The sequence below is a fragment of the Alligator sinensis genome, unplaced genomic scaffold (assembly GCF_000455745.1).
Source record: "Alligator sinensis unplaced genomic scaffold, ASM45574v1 scaffold1053_1, whole genome shotgun sequence".
NCBI classification, from domain to species: Eukaryota; Metazoa; Chordata; order Crocodylia; family Alligatoridae; genus Alligator; species Alligator sinensis.
Genome location: NW_005843600.1, coordinates 14,784 through 31,695, shown reverse-complemented (window position 1 = coordinate 31,695; position 16,912 = coordinate 14,784). Strand labels below are relative to the sequence as shown.

At 46.7% G+C, this 16,912-nt stretch overlaps 1 pseudogene; it reads left to right on the top strand.

The window, feature by feature from the left end:
- Nucleotides 1-2,134: 2,134 nt before the first annotated feature.
- LOC102382050 lies at nucleotides 2,135-4,625 on the top strand (annotated as a pseudogene).
- Nucleotides 4,626-16,912: the final 12,287 nt, after the last annotated feature.

Below are 16,912 nucleotides of genomic sequence, written 5' to 3'. Positions count from 1 at the left end.
GGCAGAGCAAAAGAGGTTCTTTGCTAGAACCAGCAGAATCTACCAGTCAGCCAGCATGGGACAGCTAGAATTTCTCCCTTGATGGCTAAAATGTAAAGTATTCTTATCAAGTATTTGTTGCTGTAATTACAGTATGGATGCAGCCATTAATAAAAAGTTTTCTAACATGACCATCTAATATTTGTTACAGTATCTTAGAATGTCTGCTTAAAGTAAAAATGATAATTACTACTAGTCTTCTGGATTCAATAAGGGAATTAAATCCACTACTTGAATTATTGATAGGAACAGATTCCAAAAACAAAACACTAACAACCATAAGTATTCACTAACATGTTCCTATGTTCACAGAAAAAACTCCAAGAGATCTCAGACACCCTGTGATCTGTTCTAATTCCATGACTCATAGACAATTAGGGTTGGAAGGGACCTCAGGTGGTCATCTAGTCCAACCCCCTGCTCAAAGCAGGACCATCCCCAGCAATATCATCTCAGCCAAGGTTTGTCTACCAAGGTCTTAAAAACCTCTCTAGGGATGGAGACTCCATAACCTCTCTTCACCTCTCTGGGTGACTTGTTCTACTGCTTTACTACCCTTCTAGCAAGAAAGATTTTCATAATATCTAACCTAAACTTCTCTTGCTGCAACTTTAGGTTATTGCTTCTTGTTCTGTTATCTGCTACCACTGAGAACAGTCTAACTCCACCCTCTTTGGAAGCACCCTTCTCTAGACTAAATAAGACCAGTTTCTTTTGCCTCTCCTAATAAACTACAGCCTTCTAGCCATTTTTGTTGCCCTCCACTAGACTCTCTCCAATTTGGTCACATCGTTTCTATAGTGGGAGGCCCAAAACTGGACATAGTAATCCAGATGTAAAGACTAGGGCTGTCTTATTCTTAAATAAAAAGGAACAGGTACAAAGGGACACCAAGAAGAATTATTTTAAGCCAACACTTACAAGATTCTAAATATGGTTCATATAGAGCTTTTAGTCTAGGGAAGAGACTAAGCTCCTCATGGAGACAGTAATAATCCAAACAAAGGGCAACAGGTAAGTAATAGATTTCTGGTAAACGGACAATTATATGAAAGAACATCATTCAATTTAATTCCAACCTTGGACTGGAAGTCTTATTCCAAGTTCAGTGTTATGAGACACTGGGTGTGTTTACACGTCCACCAATACGCTTTTCCCAATGCACATTAAAATGTAATACCTCCAATGTGAGGTACAAAATTAATGAGCAGTAGTGCAAACACATGCTTTTTAGGTGACGCTTAATGCACAGTAGCTTATTTTACTGCATGTTAGCATAATAGCATTTTTATGTGCTGCTTTATTGCAAAGTAAAATAGGCTCCAGTGCATTAAAGCACATCCACTGATGACATCTAGAAGATACAATGGAGCCCTTCCCACCTGGGGAGATAGGGGGAAAATCATGCACCAAGACAGATGATATCAAAATCTCAAGAATGGAGCTTTTCATCCATCAACACTTGTAAATATTCATTATATTCTAGAGAAATAGGGGCGAGCTTCAGGCCAGCCGAATTGCCTTCTGTCAAGGTTGTCACAAGGACAGAATAATTATTTTGAAAAAGAGCAGCTATGGCTCAACTCACTCTTGCGCCCAATGTCTCTCAGTGCACCTCTCTTTAGCATTTTCCAAGATGATCAAGCCCACTATAGGGGCTTGATCATCTCCCTCCCAAGCAAGATCTGGATAGTATGTTTCACTTCACTAGACAAAGACTTGGTGAGCCTTCACATCCTACAGATTATGGGTGCTGTTTAGATTCTGATGCCAGTTTATAGGAGCTGCTACTGGGTACAAGACTTGTTCTGCAACTGAAGCCCTTGCAGCTGCAGGAGAGCTGCTTGCTATGAGATAATCAGTGCTCCTTGGACTCCCCTGCAAATTTCAGGCTAGGAATTTAATTGTTACCAAGGTTAGTTACTGTGACACTCCAAAGAAGAGATGCTGGAAGTGACCTTCAGGAACAAGTGGTCTTCCTTATCAGAGGACTCTGAAATCAGATGGAGATGGGTTGGATTGCTTGTGCTTCTGGACCCAGAATTCTCCAAAGAAGTAAGGGAAAATACACAAGGGCTTGCAAATTTGTTGGGGTATGAGGATCATTCCTATCAGTAAGCAGTGTATCTGGCATGGTTTATGCCTGCCCTCAACATGTGTCCATTCTGTGGATAGAGGGAGACACTTGCACACATGTTCCTCAAGTGCAACAGACTGCAGCCCCTGCACCTCCTCCTCCAGAACCTCTTATTGGGGTTCTGGCTGCAGTTTTCCCTGCACTTGTTTATTTTTGCACACCCTTTCTGTGGCCACACCAGGCCATGGGACTGCCTGGTCAACTTCCTTCTGGCCCTGGTAAAGTTGGCCGTATATCTCACGAGGAAGGAGGCTCTGGCCAGAAGGGACCCCAGGGACTGCGGGGCCGTTTTCCTGGGTCTCCTCTGTTCCCGTCTCCAAGCAGAGCATCACTGGGCAGTAGCTTCCAGCTCTCTGGTCACCTTTGAGAGTCAGTGGGTGCTGTCTGGGGTTCTCTGCTTGGTGTCCCCCAAGGGCACACTATTTTTTAAACTTTGACCCACCTGCACATCCCCAATTAGTCAGGGCTACTATGTTATGTGGTGGGCCTGACCCACACTTTTAGACAGGACAAATAGGCCTATTGTGCAAGCTGCCAGGAGTGTTTAAAGAGAGGCTGAGAAGCCCAACAGTGTGGTATTCAAATACCATAGTGGAATACTAGTGTACTGCTAAATGCCAAATACACTTCCATAGATTGTCATCCAATTTCTGGGTCCAAAAGCAAGTTACATGCACCACCTAACTTGCAATAGTGCCAACCTTAAGACCACTGCTCCTAATATGGTCTGTAACTAAAATGAGTTGCCTATGTTTCACAGCCACAGTAGAGGAAGGGAGAAGGGGAGGGTAAAAAAACAAAAAAACAACCCAGTTAAAACTGCATTTGAGACACAGCTGAAAATATGTAGCCTTTGGTTTGAACTGATAAACTATGGCTTGAACTGGATCTTGTGATGTATTAAACTGTTGATGTTTGGAAGCTTAAACTTTGTGTTTACTGAACTTCTGGGTGCTGCCCGACTGGGGTCAGGGTGTCATGGTGGGAGTGGATGTGTCCACTGCCAAGCACCAGGCCCCATTATGTGAGAGACCTCAACATTGCGAGCACAGCACTAATTTGTAATGAAATGGAGTGTGGGTCAGGCTCTTTGAGTGGAATTTCCTGATTTCTCTAGTATCATTTTATGGAAGCTGAATGAGCAGTGCCAGCAAGAATAGTTATGTGATGTTTCCATTGTAGTTCAGGACAATCTCCTTAGAGCCCATAAGGCTGTCTTTCCAGCCAGCTCCCCATACTTGTGTGACCAAGTGCTCCTGAAAAACAGCAAACAAACCACCTTGCCTGATGTGATAAATTCAAAGGAATTTCAGAATATTCTTTTGTCTACTTACATGGGTTGCCTGGCCCAGAAATTGTCAGTGATTCAACAGCAGCAAGCCTTCTTCAGATGTGGCATGTAGTAGTCAAATGTACTGAAGTGCTAGAAGGGAACTCATCAGTGCTTTGCCAGAAGATGAATCATGGCAGTCATCAGCAGTCCCCAAGCAGCAGCAGTTATAATGGCATTGCTGAAACATTTGAGCTGGGCTCTGGTGGACAGCCTGACTTCCACAAAGGGCAAGAGCTAAGGGATGGTGAAAATTAAGAAGAAAGCTCTAAAGATGAGCTGTCATCTCAAGTAACAGAACATGAGTACCTTCCCAGTAATTTTTTCAACAGAACATGACAGACTGAGCACAACAGTGACAAGTCAAGATGGCAAAGAGGGAGCTAGTGACTGTACAGAATATCAGCATACAAAACCTCTCTACAGTAAACCCAGCATCATGTCACACAAATGTTGGATCCATGTGAAACCATAAAGATTTGAACAGGACTGAAGGCATCGATAATCCTTACGCAGAGCACCAGATCTCCGAGTCCATGAATGCCATTCAGCCAAAGCATCCTATCTAGTCTTCAGGTGCTGAAGGCTTTCACATAAGTGACAAAGATGGAACTAGAATTTGACGAACAGGGCGATGAGAGTAACTGTGATGAGCAAGTTGATTTCCGTAGCTCTTCTATGGAAGAATTTTCAGGTGAAAAGGCAGATGGAAATATAAGTGTTCACAGACCGGCTGTTATGATAACAGTAGGGTAGGGTGAAAAACTTGAAATGGCTACAGGAATTAAAGAAGATACCTCCCTTTCTGGATTCTGGCATGCTGACTAACTAGATTCCTGTCAGTACGGTAAAAGCTTTACACACAGGAGCCAGAGGAATCAGCATATGAATATGCACCTTGGCCTTTGGCCTTATGGCTGTGGGGTCTGTGGTAAAAAATTCAAAATGAAACACCACCTTGTTGGCCACATGAAAATCCACACAGGAATCAAACTGTATAAGTGTAACATCTGTGGGCAAAGATTTATGTGGCAGGACAATTTTCATTTGTATGTCACTCCTTTTAGTAAATCATACCAAGCTACCAAAGTTGAACGGAATACTGCTGAGATGATCTGAAACATAGTAACTGCTGTTTAGCAGAGCAAGCAAAGCAAGCTAATTATGCAAATACTGTTTGGTACTTGGTGTTGTGACATTTGTGTTTTTTTTAAGTGCTAAGAGTGTTGTTGACTTATGCAGACAATTTTTTTTGTCCAGCTATTGATTGTACTCAAGTTTTAGATGCAAAAGACATGTTTAAATAGCCAATTCACAGGACTCTTTTAATCTGTAAATAGTGAGGCCAATTGTGGTGGTGGTGTTGGGCATCCTGTTCTATTTGGTGTTGTACAAACAAATAGTAAGGCCCAAGCCCCAAAAGAGTTATCAAAGGTCCCACTGCTGCAAGTATGTATTTCTGTGTATAACTTTATGTATGTGAGTAGCCTTGTTGAGAAGTAGACAACACCACCACCACAAGGTTGCATAAACCTAACTATTTGCATAATTTGCAGGAGTCAGGCCTCTAAATCAGTGGTGCTTAACCTTTTTGCTCAGTGGGCTGGATGGGAGGTGCTCGATTGGTTCACGGGTTAGATCTGACTGGTGGTCCTGATCCAGCACCCAGGGCAGGCATGGCAAGGCCCCACCCAGCCATGCAGAGGGGAGCAGAGGGCAGCCCAGCCTTGATCCAGCTGTGCGGTGTGTCAAGTATCTAGTTAGCTAGCACCCTCCCAAGAGTCTTTGCTTTTCCAGCTGCTCTCGGTTTTGGTGTAGGAGTGGTTATCTCCTTTTGTTTCTCTGACCAGCCTATTGTTTTCTCTTTCAATAGAGAAGTATATATATATATATTTCTGTTTATAGCCCCATAGGACCTCAGTCTGTCGACTGATGTCAGGGACGAGTCCCAACTGGAGGTCCACGCACCCACGTGGGACGAGTCCCAACTGGAGGTCCACGCACCCCCGTCCTGCCCTGCCACAACTTGGTGTTTATAGGAGTAGATTCAGTACCTGGGTGTGTAGTTCCAGTTGGTTGTTGTCTACTGTCCTCTGTTCCTGAGGCCTATGTTCTTGAGGGCTCCACCATCCCCTACAACCTCGCCCGTTTCACCGGGAATCAAATCGTCCTTTTGTCAATGTTTGGCCTTTGGGTTCTCTCCCGTGCCTCTGTCAAAAAAGAAACCAAGAGCTCCTGTCCTGGATTATTGTTCCCCATCTTTTTTTTTTTTATTGGGAGGGAGGTGCGGAGGGGGGAAGAGAAAAAAAAATAAAAAAAATATCCGGTGTGGTCTCTTTATCCTTCACCTGTTCCCGTCTTTATGGCAGCTCCTCATGAATCTCTTATTGGGATCATTACAATCTCCTTACCCCACTGGGTCTGCCATTGACACTTTGTCCTTACACCCCTTTTAGGGTCTTTATGGCACCTTTGTTCTGGAGTGCCCCTCTATTAGGGTTTTTACAGTACCTTCCCCAGCTGGGCTCTGCCTGCCAGCGAGATCGCAAACAGTTCCTAGTATTGCCAATCCACCACACCTCCCTCTAAGTCGTCTCTGGGGAGCTCCCTCTCTGCAGGAGCCTCCTGCCAGCTCTCCAGGTTGCTCTGAAGGTCTCCCACAATGTTGCTCGACCTGGGTCCTCTCCTTCCGGTCCTGCACTCTCCCCTCCTGCCTGCTCCGTGCTCTTCTTTATAGAGAGGTTTGGATTCCCAGCCCCTCCCCTCCAGAAACACCTGGTTAAGGAGTATTTCTGCCAAGCTCTTTGGGGCTGGGGCAGCTGCTTCTACCTTTGGCCAGTGCTCTTTTGCCCCCTGTGGCTCTCTCTCTCTCTCACACGGTGGAACAGGGCTTAGTCCAGCCCCAACCTGGCCCTGCAGGGAGTGTGTGTGGGGGGGGAGTGGTTGTGGCCCAGCCCCAATCCTGGAGGAGAGGGCATGGCCTACCCCAATCCAGCCCCATGGAGGAAAAGGGGTGTGTCTCATCTCTCATCTCCAATCCAGCCCCGTGGGGGGCAGGGACCATGGCCTGTGTCTGATCTAGCCAGGTAGGTGGAGCGGGTGTGCCCTACCTCCAATTGGCTGGACAGGGTTTGGGAAATTGGTGGCAGGGAGGATGGCAGTATTAGTTGTCACTGCTCCCCAGCTGCCAAACTTCCTGACGCATGGGGAGCCCCACAGGCTGGATGCCAAGGCTTTGTAGATAAAATTGGGCTGTGGGCTGGAGGTTTCAGAGATTTCATAGACATTAGGGCTGGAAGGGACCTCGGAAGATCATCGAGTCCAGCCCCCCGCCCCAGGGGCAGGAAGTCAGCAGGGGTCATAGGATCCCAGGAAGACAAACATCCAAATTTCTCTTGAAGGCGTTCAAAGTAGGTGCTTGAACCACCTCCAATGGCAGGCTATTCCAGACCTTAGGGGCTCGGACAGTAAATTCTTCCTTATGTCCAGCCTGAAATGGTCTTGCAGGAGTTTATAACCATTAGACCTTGTCATCCCTTGGGGCGCTCTGGTGAACAAACGTTCCCCCAGATACTGGTGGTCACCCCTGATAAACTTATAGGTGGCCATCAGATCACCCCTGAGCCTGCGCTTTTCCAGGCTGAAGAATCTCATAGCTCTCAGCTTCTCATCATAAGGCCCGTTTTCCTGACCTCTGATCATGCGCATGGCTCTTTTCTGGACTCTCTCAAGCTTCTCCACATCCTTTTTGAATTGTGGAGCCCAAAACTGGACGCAGTACTCCAGCTGCGGTCTCACCAAGGCCAAGCACAACAGGAGAATGACATCCTGGGATTTGCTTGAGAAGCATCTATGGATGCAAGCCAGCATTTTGCTCGCTTTACTAGCCACAGCATCACATTGAAGGCTCATGTTCATCTTGTGGTCAATCATGACCCCCAAGTCCCTTTCATCTGTAGTGCTAGCTGGCGTAGCACTGCTAAGCCTATAAGGATGCTGCAGGTTTTTCCTCCCAAGGTGGAGAACCTTGCATTTTTCAGTGTTAAACAACATCAGGTTCTCATTCGCCCATTTCCTGAGCCTGAGCGTTTCAGCACCCCTGCTCTAAATCATTTTTGTTGCTCTGCGCTAGACTCTTTCGAGTCTGTCCATATACTTCCTAAGGTGTAGGGCCCAAGACCAGACACAGTACTGGTGAGGTGGTAAAATCACTTCTCTTGCTTTGCAAATCACACCTGTTTGCATACAATCCAGCAGGCGTACAATTTTTTTTTTTTTTTTTAACTGCATATTGTTAGCTCATTCCACTTATGAGCCACTGTAACCCCCAGGTCCTTCTCTGCAATACTTCAGCCTAGCCAGCCATTCCCCAGTCTGTATTTGTGCATGGAATTATTTCAAGATTTTGCATTTATTCTTGTTGAATTGAAGCTGGTTGATTTCAGGCCATTTCTCTAGTCTATCCAAGTCATTCTAGATCCTAGCCCTATCTTCCACAATGTCTGCAGCTCCACCAAACCTGATATCATCTGCAAATTTGCTAAGCGTGCACTCAGTTCCATCCTCCAAATCATTAATGAAGATTTTCAACAATACTAGACCCACTTACCAACTAAAAGGTGGCTGTAGCAGGTTTCAATCCTGCCTATAGAGATGGGCCAGTTGATAAGGAGACAATTAAAAGGCTCCCAGGAAGAGGAAGTGGGAGATAAGGGAAAAGGCTAAGAGGCTGGAAGCAGGAGCCCTGGCATGGTGCACTCTCTCTGTCTGAGAGAAGACCGTGGCATAAGAGTTAACCTGTACTGTTATGGTGTTTGTTTAGACAATTGTTCTATGATTTATGCTGTGCTCTGCACTGCAGAGCAGATTTGCCAGGGGAAATAAAGACAGTGATTCATGAGCTGCAAGGAGAGGCTGCTATGAATTATTTCACCCCAAACCTGCTGCAGTGTCATTATCCACAAATCCAAATGACCACCAGTTTGGGCAAGTATCCCAAGAATAGATTCTCCTGATTACTGACCTAGCTGCCTTCAGAGATGCCAAACATTTCATTCCCACCTGACCATTAGCAGTAGGCAAAGCAGACAAGCACTGGCACTGGGGCTACTTACATTGTATTTGCAAAAATGGGACTGTTATATTTTGTGGTTTACATTAAACTGACCTGCAGTAAAGACTCCTGTTTTAATGAGAACCCCTGCAGCTGGCCCAATTTCCACATCCAGAACATTAAAAAAGAAAAAAGAAAACAGCCACTGAAGATTTCTCTCTGTCTTCCTGCTTTGGGCTGTCAGGTTTGTTGCTATTCCCATTATAAAGGGTGACAGATCCATGTTTTCTAAAGGTGTCATTGTAATACAGGCTCACAGAAAAATAGAGAAGCAAGGGTATCATGGATATAATTGAGCTCTAATTCTATAAAGACTCTGAATGGCTTGCAATTCTTGCCCTGGACTTATGAAACAGTCTTTGAAATGGATATCCAGAGAACAGGTCCCTGATCCTGAACCATTAGCAAAAGGTAACAGAGTTCAGAGAGAAAGTTAGGAACAGATGCAAAGAAAAAGTCTCAAAGGATATTATAGAAATGGCAGCCAAACTAGTTATGATCCTGAATGTAGAGATAATGTAGGTAATGCATATATAAAAATGTCACCCCTACAGAAAAGGACTCAAATACCTCAAAGGTGGCAATGCACATGGCTTCAAAGACATCTACCTAGATTAAATGAACAGCCTCAGGTAAGAGTGGACCAGCCACAATGAACCTAGCCCTAATCAAGTAGCTGCTTTTTACTTAAACTGAAGTCATAAAGATAGGTAACAGGAGAGCCACTACAACAGAAGAGAAGCAGCATTAACAAGCCCATGTTACAATGCTTATCCTCCCACACAAGCTATTGAGCATGCTGACAGCTCTTCTCAGAAGTGTACAGTCCCAGCTCTTTTTCATTTCCAGTTGCTGAAATAGTTACTGGTCCCAATACTATCACACCTGAAGGCCCATATCCCAGTATGCAAAAAAATCCAACAAAACCCAAAACCTACCACACTTTCAAAACAAGCACCCCTTTTCCCTTCCTTAATGTTATGGGCATCTCCACTGTAAGAACTGACTCAGTTAAATTCCACTTGCTAATCAGCTCAAAGAAATACTTTTAAAAAAACCCAAAGAAATTGCTCATGAATAGGGACCTACTGAATTCATGGCAGAAGTGGGCTGCACAGCAGCTCCTTTAACCATGCAGGCTCCCCTGTGTACTCCCCACAACCCCCTCCACCGATTGGTGGAGGGGGCCCAGCTCACATGCCTAATAGGTAGGGAGGTGAAAACCGTTTTAAATATGGTGCCATTTTTGCCTCCTGGCCTGTCAGCAGCAAGCAGCAGGGCCACTCAGGCCCCTTAGCCAATCAGTAACAGAGGGAGCACGTTAGGGAACCTGCAAGATTAAAGGAACTGCCATGCAGCCCACTTCGGCCATGAATTCAGTAGGTTCCTACTCGTGAAAGACATTGCACCTGGAGAAAGCACTGTCATCTCAGTTGGGATGTCTTCAAAACCATCTCAAAGAAGGAAGAACTTCAGAAGTCATCACATACTATCATGGCATTCTAATGGATAATAACTACCAACATTTTAAATACACCTGGAAACAATAGGGCATGACTACAGAGGTAAATGAAGGTGTGGATTTAGCAGATAGACATACCTACCCTAGCTTCAATCCATCAAGGTCTTTAACTCCATTAGGAAATAATCATGTATACAAAAAGCAACAAAAAAGGTGGGGGAGAGGGTCATTTATCCACTATTGGAATTTTCTGGAGTACTGACTTGATCCAACTCAGCCAACTGCACTTTATAGTAATTTCTAAATATTTGAAAATGGGGATTCTGAATTCAGTAGCTTTCAGTACACAATTATTCAAGATCCTAATTCCCTTCATACAAAGCTGATTAGAAATACACTGTGAACTCATTGTTGCCTATTGAAATATTTTAATATTAATGTACTCTGCAATTTGATAGGTTAAAGCCACATATTAATAATATGATTGTTGAAGTAGAAAACTAAAAAAAAAAGGAGCTCAATGTATTACTAGCTCATTGACTGTGTTATAAGTACTTTTGCATCTATTTTACTGCCCTCAGATTGGATGCATGTTTCACCCTAATCAGTGCTATTCATGACTGGAAATTCTATAAGCCTTTACTTTTGTAAAAGATTGCCTCTTGCTTTTATAAAAAAATGACATTAAATTTGCCCCTTTTACACTTCTATTGGATGTTACTCATCCTTTGAGGTGAAGTCTTAGTCAAACGTAATCCACTTTCCCTTTGTGCACCCATTGGAAAGCAGCCACAATGTGTTGTTCAAAAAGACCGTGTGTATTGTATACGGGTATTAAATACAAGATTCCTTGAATAGTGTAGGTCCAACGAAGACTTAAATCCTAAATGCAAGTTCTGATCCTGGAAATCCCCATTTAGCTGCCACCTTACCCTTCAGGCATGCTATAGTTTTTTTCACTTTACAAGTTTCACAGTTGTGCTGCAGTACATATACCAAAGGCCTGGGGGCAACAAGCAGCCAGCCATCTAGCTGCCTAAAAACTATGGCCCAAGTCTTATTTCACTTCTGAAGTATTAACCCAACTTTAGCCACCCATTTCTGTTTTTATGATTCTGTTCGACTCACTAGCCAGTCCCCAAATTGTGCCAAAATAGACCAGGTAAAGCTGTCCCAGTTTTAGCATTGATTTGTAGGTGCTCAAATCAAATCCAATACGATTTCCTAGGTGCAGAGGCCCCATCCTTACTGCAACACAATCCTATTCCACTTCAAGCTGTGCCAACTTCAGCTAAGAAACAGGAAATGTTAGAAACTATCTGAACACATGTAGTAGGACTTTACCATTTGCTGCTCCTGTACCATAACCCCCCTCATTTAAGGCTACGCAGGATTCCAATATGGGCATAGAGATATCACTACTTTGTGCAAGCACAAGCTAGAAAGCAAAAAGAGGCAATTGCTGTGTATATCAGAGAAAGTAGTGAGTTAGGACTAGAACAGTAACCCAGTAAAGACTAAAGAGGCATGGGGAATGGGCTAAGCTAAAATGGGTAGTGAGGCTGAGATGGCCAAAAGACACATTTAAGGACAGCTGAGAAAGTTAGACAGGGCCAGGTAGCTGAGAAGGACTCTTCTAGGTCGCAGGGACTCTTCTAGGTAGGCACTGGAGTAGTGAGCAGGGCAGGATGACAGTAGAGAATGGGGTTTTCAACCTTTTCAAATAAGTGTACCCCCGGCAGCCCTCTTTTTAATATGCGAACCCACGGGGGGGAGGGGGTTGGTGAGCGGCCAGTCATGGACCCAGAAGGAAAAGGGGGGTGGCAAGCAGCCAGATACAGAGTGGAGGGGTGGCAAGTGGCAGAGTGGCGACAGTGCAGCATCTGTTCAGCCCTGCTCCCTCCCTGCCCTGGCTCTGCTCCTGTGAGGCAGCAGTGCGGGGTGGTGGCACTCCATCCCCGCCTGCCTTCGCTTACTTCCTGGGAGCTTTCAAAGTACCCCCAGGGGTAGACAACCCCTATACCCTCTCCATCCTCAACAAGGTCTACATAGCACTTCCCAACCAAGCAATAGATTGTTTCGAATCGCTGCCCAGATGACTAGTGTTAGCAGATCAGCATGGAAGGTCTTGGGGCAATTTCTGGCTGCTGTCATCCAGCATGCTGCTGTTATCCAGCATGCACCAGATACCCAAGGAATCAAAACCAGACTCGTGTTAGAATTTCATAAGACCACAAAACTTCTTAAACCCTGGATGTAGTAGATGAACCTACGTCAACATTCAGAAACCTATGGACAATACTAGAGAATTTAAAGAGGTACTGAATATATGCCATAAAAGATAGTTGTCAGCAATGCGCATCTGGAGTTCATCAATGTTAAGATGGAGTGTTAAGATTCCCAGCATCTAACCATGCCTCATCTTCATGGTCCAAGGTTAGTCAGCTTTAGCTGTTCCCACAATGGGGAGAATTCCCTTGTAGCTAGCTGGTGAGTAAGTCTCCCACCACAGCAAAGCCTACTCTTACTTTCTCCCTTAGTCCTTTACTCAGTATTTTTTGTTTGAATACTTGGGTGCAATCATCACAGCAGAGCTGTATGACCTGTGATCACAGTGTGGTTAAAGGCATCCCTCTTGTTCTCAAGCTGCCTTTTCCTAACTTTTTCAGTGACAGCTATGGCTGCTCTTTCCAGCCTTGTCTCCACTTCCATCCTCCCCCTCCAAAGGCACCTCCAGAAAATGGAGAGCAGTGATGCAACCATGCTTACAGACTCACACCAAGTCAGTTGTGGTGAGAACTCCAGGCATTCTGAAAACGTCATGCTATTATCTCTATGTATCTGGTGGCACACCATAGCAAAGGCCTATGAAAGCCAATAGGATTTTCATGGCTTCTAGCATTCTACACAACATAACCATGTACTGGAATTGCTTTCATGAGTAATAAAAGAACACGAAGAAGAACAAGGAGGGGCAAATGAAGCCCTTAGCCATGTTGGAGGGAGAGGAGGGGAGGGGAGATAGAGAGGGGTGAGAGACTGACAGTACCTGGGAGAAGCAGTCAATACTCCTCTTAGATGGATGCTCATGGGCATGTCCAGATGAGCACACACGTGCCTCTTGCCCCATCTCAAACCCTTTTGAGGCAGGGCAAGAGGCACATGCAGGAATGAAAAAATGTTCCCTGTGCTGTAAACTTGCAGCATGGAGAGAAAATTAGACCCCTGGATATCCAGGGGTCAAACAAAAACCTGGGGAAAAAAAACAGGTCAGGGCATGGTCCCAGACTGTGCCCTGAGGCAACTGGAGGCTCAGGCCTCCAGAGAGTGCCAGAGCATCTCTACAATTGGTCCTTTCCCTGCTCCTGAAGCATGCTGCTTGCCCATGGTGGGCAGGCAGTGGTGCAAGCTGCAGGGACCCGGACCCAGCTTTTGCCAGGTAAGCAGGGGGTTGGGGGGCTGGAGAAGGCAGGGGGGGTACACCTCAGGAGGCTGGAGACAGCCCCAGAGGCATTCCCCTGCTGTCCCCTGCTCTCCCGAGGCTGGAGACAGCAGGGGAATGTCTCCTGAAGCTGGAGACAAGGAGGGGAAGGAGCAGGGGGATGGAAACAGCCCCAGAGACATTCCCCTGCTGCCTCCAGCCCCCTGCTCCTTCCCTGGCTTCCCCAAGGCTGGAGACAAGCAGGGGAAGAAGCAGGGGGATGGAGACATCCCTGGAGACATTCCCCTGCTGCCTCCAGTCTCCTGCTTCTTCCCCTGCTTGTCTCCAGCCTCGGGGGAGCAGGGGGCAGCAGGGGAATGCCTCTGGGGCTGTCTCCAGCCCCCTTCTTGTTCCCCTGCTGCCTCCAGCCTCCCGAGGCTGAAGACAAGCAAGGGACGGGGTAAGGGGCTGGAGACAAGTCCCTGGAGATAAGCTGGAGACTTCCCCTGCTCTCCCCAGACTCCTGCTCATTCTCTGCTACTGCCAGTGAGTGTGGCGGGGCTGGGAGAGCAAGTGGGGAGCTGGGGGAATGAACAGGAGGGGGGAAGGAACAGGAGGCAGGGGGATAAATGCAGAGCAGGAGAATAAATGGGGAGAAGGGGGAATTAACAGGGGGCGGGGTGAATGAATGGGGAGCTGGGGGAACCAAAGGGGATGGGGGGAATGAGCCTCCTGTTCATTCTCCTATTCTCTCCAGCCTCCTGCTTGTTCTTCTGCTCATCTCCAGCCTCCAGAGGTTGGAGAAGAGCAGGGGAATGAGCAGGGGGCTGGAGACCAGTGGCGGGGGGGGTGGCGGGGGAGCTGTCGCCCCTGGGGGGACCTGGGACCCTGCAGGCAGGGTAGTCCATGTGCTGTGGGTGAGGGGGAAGGGGCTCTGCCCTGTGGGAGGCAGGGGACCATTGGCGAGGCATAGGGGGTGCACATGCACTTCCTGAGCATGGCGGTGCACCCCCTCAAAAAAGGTGCCACTGACACTGTCAGTGGTGCCTGTAGGCGGTTACCACTTGCCATCCCGCGCCACCAGTGGTGTCTACGGGCAGTCAGTGATTGCCGCTGGCCACCGCTGTCGCTGCTGGTGGTGTCTGAGGGTGCTCGCTGCTCACTACCCCTCCCCCTGCTGCTGACAGTGCCGGTGGCATCTGTGGGAGCTCCCTGCTTACCACTGCCACCGTGCTGCCAGCGCCGCCATGCCCCGCCAGCCGCCGGCGGCATGTGGCGTTCATGCAAGGGACCCACCCCTCCTAAACAGCCCCCACACCCACAGTCCCCTCCACACCTACCCCACAGTGACTCACATCCCCCCACATCCTCCATCACACACCCATCATGTGATAAGGAAACCCAAAGCAAACACTAAAACATATTGATATTTAGGATTTATTTTATTATGATGCTAGAGACACTGATGGGCTTCCAAATTTCTTTAACACTGTAAATATAACAATAAAACATTGCCCATCTGATCAATCCCCCTCTCTCTCTCTCTTTTGTTCTAATTGTGGACAAATGTGGATTTTGGGGTAGAGCCCCAGGCTCTAGCTCACCCTGGCTGCAGATCCGGGATGAGCCAGGCAGGGTTATTTTGCCCCAAGTGGAGCATTTTGTTGTGGAGCAAATTGTATGTCCAAGCACGTGTGCTGAGGCAAAAAGCCCCGGCTCAAATTTGCACCGCTTCTATTTGAGCTGCTGCAAGCGCACATGCTTGCATGTGTGGACATGCCCCAAGGTAGCAAGCACCTACACAGCAAGCTGAAAGAACTCAAGGAAGGAGAACGGGTTGCAGTTACTTTTAGATGTTACAGTTACTTTTAGGCAATTTACAAGCAAAAGTTCAGAGATGCATAAGTACCTTTCCAACAGGTCGTAAAGATACTTTACTGTGGAAACACAGACCAAGCAAATGATATTTACATTAGGACACAATCCCTATCAGATCAGCCTTTTCTCCAGGGAGGATAGGGAGCACACTCCCAAGCAAACCACAGTTCATGAGAAAGTACCCTTTTCCCAAAATCCCAGGGATATTTTTTAGAAGAAAAACATTTCCCTAGTAGGTGGTCAGAATCAGGAGAAGCTATGATTACAATAAGAAAGTGTAACCCAGTAGGCCATGCCAGGAGAAGTCAGGCAGGTGTTAGCTTTGCTATCTGCATGATTGTTTGGAACAGAGACTGACCAGTTCTCCTTCTAGAAGCAAGATCTGTGGCAGCATGGGACTGAGCAGGATGGTGGAGTGGATGGCCAAGGCCCTCTGAAGAGCATCAAGGTGGACCTTCAAGTCCAAATGTGTCTAAACACCAATACCATCAGAGCTGGGCAGCTTCTTCCTGCACTGCTCCCAAAAGGACTCCCTTTTCTTTAGAAGGCTGGTCACATGGACTTTCCTCATGGCTCAGACAGACTCATTGGGCATTTATACATGTGATCTGGGAGGCAGAGTGGTGGGGGAACCCTTTAATTACAGCAGCTCCAATAGGCACTCTAATTAAAGTGCCCAGAGCGTCACATGTATCAGCATTGCCACACTGAAAAATGTCGGCAGGGGTGTTTTAAAGCTCTAGTTAAAGCACCCCAATTGCCATTTTTGGTACAGAAATGCTGATACACGTGATGCTGGAGCTAAGTAATTACCACATTCCAGCAGACTCAATTAATTAGGTCTGCTCCAATGTGCTATAATTACAGTGCATTGGAGCAGCCTCTCTGAATATGTATAGGCACCCCTATAGAGCAGGCCCTGGCTGGAAATTCTGTGGGGAGGTTCATTTGACCCAACCAGGGATGCTTCTCTTTGTTGGGACTTGCTGCCCTGACCTACTCAGAAACTTGGTGTGGAACATATGAGCACTGAGGCATATCCTGATGCAACCGACTCAGTGCTTGACATGCAGCAGGAGAAGCACCAGGCCTTACTTCCACCAGCTAGGTTTGGTGAGGGCTGCAAGCCTCCTGGAGGTGACGCTTGTCCCAAGACATGCCAGACATGCCCCCACTAGTGCAGTAGCATAACTAGGGGTGGGTAAGAGGGGAACCCACCCCAGGCACCAATTTAGGAGGGATGGGAAAATTGTCCTCACACTGCAAAACAGCTTGCGCCCAGGCAGGAAGTTTAAAAGAGTCCCAGTTCCTGTTGCTGGATGAGCAACAATGCCAAGGCAAGCACGGCATGTGCACTGGCAGCAGCTCTACCGGGATTTCATTTCATACCTGTGCCCCAAGCCTCCACCTCTCTCCTGTAGAGTTTGCCCCAAGCACCAACTTGGCTTGTTACTCCACTGTACTTGTGCCATTGTTTGAGTCAATAGTTATTGGTGAACCCACCTAGTCTGTGTCCAGGTTCCTATCCTATA